This window comes from Pteropus vampyrus, unplaced genomic scaffold, assembly GCF_000151845.1.
Source record: "Pteropus vampyrus isolate Shadow unplaced genomic scaffold, Pvam_2.0 Scaffold87, whole genome shotgun sequence".
Lineage (NCBI taxonomy): Eukaryota > Metazoa > Chordata > Mammalia > Chiroptera > Pteropodidae > Pteropus > Pteropus vampyrus.
Window position 1 is genome coordinate 725565 of NW_011888868.1, and position 2283 is coordinate 727847.

A 2283-nucleotide genomic window follows, 5' to 3' on the forward strand; every position below is an offset into this window, starting at 1 on the left:
TAGTGCCTGATGCATAGTATGGGCAAGACTACACACATGCTGGCTGTTATCACCAGATCACTGTCATTGCCATTACTATGGCAATAGATACTAATCAAAGATCCCATAGTGGCCTATCATTACTGAGGACAAGGGGATAGGGTGGCAGAGAAGGCTTCCCAGAAAGGATTACAGTGCATGATACAGTTTTGAAAAATTTGCCTCACACCAAAGAAAGAGAAGACGTTTAAGCATAGGGAAGAGCTCATGCAAAAGTGGGAGGAATGAGACAGCTGCCAGGGATGGGGAAAGCGCACAGAGCAGAATAAGACTGGTAAATCACAGGGGAGGCAGCTCCGGAAGGCCCTCAGGCATGTCTTGAAGATAGTGGAGAAGGCTACTGAAGAGTTGTCATGGTAAAGTAGGAGTGACGAGAGAGCTGGAGCTTTTAGGGCACTGTGACCACCATGGGGAAGATGGCCTGGGAAAGAGAGAGCAGAGGCAGGGAGGCAGTCAGGCTCCCACACAGCACTTACTGCCTTGAGTTTTCAATAAGGTATTAACTGCATTACAATTGAGTGCCTCCTCCAATATTCTACTTAATTCTCTGAGTTTATGCTTGTTTCCCCAGCTAAACTCCTTGAATGTAAGGAATACTATGCCTTATAGCCCCCAAATTTTCTTAATACATAGCACAATTCTGGGTACATGGCAGGTGATCAATAAACTCCTTCTTTATTGACTTGTAATAAATTACTCTGTAACAGATGCATTCTCAAGATCCAACACAGTTCCTTTATCCTACAACTTTAAAAAAGATATATTATTTTTAGGTGAGGCAACCCTTGGTTGACCTCTCAGATTGTAAGGACCTTGTCAGTTTACAATTTCTTATTTTTTATTTTTTTACGCCTACAGCACCTGGTCTTCCTAGGTGGTCTCCCATACAAGTACTAACCAGGCCTGACCCTGCTTAAGCTTCCGAGATCAGAAGGGATCAGGCTTATTCAGGGTGGCAATGGCCGTAGACTAAAAAGATATGTTTAAAAGGAGATAATAATGGCTCACTAACTCGGACTAACCCATCCGCTCAAAACAATTAAAAAATGCTGGATATAATATAAAAGAACATCTACTTGAAGACATCAGAGAACTAAGAAGGCACAAAGGAATTATCAGGTTACAAAATGTAAGAAAACTAAAATTCAAAGACATGAGCCTACAGCAAATGGTTCTCTCTTGCCTTGGGGCCATTTCTACACTGAAAAGGGGCAACTAAGACACTGAGAATTGTTTTTGATAATCACATGGGTCTAGGAGAACAAAGGTGGGATTCCAAAGCCCTGAAAGACTGGTGGCCCGGGGAACCCCCTCCACTGGGCCTGGAAATCCAAATGGCTATAATTTAGGGGAGTGGATTAGAATTAACATAGCCTTCAAATGGACCAGACCAGCTTCCAAGAAACTAGGTGGCCCAGAAAAATATCAGTCACTGACATCAGATGAAAGAGAGCTTAGACTGCTGGGCCCTAAAACCCCTGACAATAAAAACACAAATCATTCCTGGATAAAGCGAACATCTTCCTAATCTAGTCCTCAATTTACTTTTATAAACAATTTTCAAATACAATGTACAAAACAAAGCCAAAGATAATCAGGCATACAGGACAACTATAAATAAAAACTGTAAATAAAAACAACTATAAATAGAAACAAAGGCCCAAATGAACTATGCATCTAAGATTATAAAAAGATGTTAAAATAACTGTTCTTACTATGTATAAGAAGATAAAACACATGACTACATTTGTGGGGCAGATATGACAACTTTTAAAAAGTGATATACATTTTTAAAAGACCAAATAATACAATATCCAAAATTAAGTACTCAGTAGATCTGCTGCACCCTGGATATAGATGAAGAGAGAATTAAACAGGAAACCAGGCCTGTAGAGAAAAAAATCCAGAATGAAGCAGAGAGGAAAAAGGATTTTATATTCAAAACAGTAGGTAAGAAATAAGGATAGAAAGAACTAGCATAAGTATAATTGGAGTTTGAAAAGGAGAGATCAGTCACAACAGGTAAAAAGCAATAGCTCACCCATCTGGATCGCTATTATTGGGGGGGGAAAAAAAAACAAGTGTTGGTGATGATGCAGAGAAACCAGAACTTCTGTGCCTTGCTGGTAAGAACGTAAAACAGTGTAGCTACTGTGGCAACTGATATGGTGGTTTCTCAAAAAATTAAATATAGAATTACCATATGATCCAGCAACTCCATTTCTGGGTATATACCCAAAGATA

At 39.6% G+C, this 2283-nt stretch overlaps 1 protein-coding gene and 1 pseudogene across 7 annotated transcripts in view; both read right to left on the bottom strand.

The window, feature by feature from the left end:
• CLASP1 (cytoplasmic linker associated protein 1) overlaps nucleotides 1–2283 on the bottom strand; it is a 246389-nt gene that overhangs the window by 175217 nt on the left and 68889 nt on the right. The window lies entirely within an intron of this gene.
• LOC111742169 lies at nucleotides 889–1009 on the bottom strand (annotated as a pseudogene).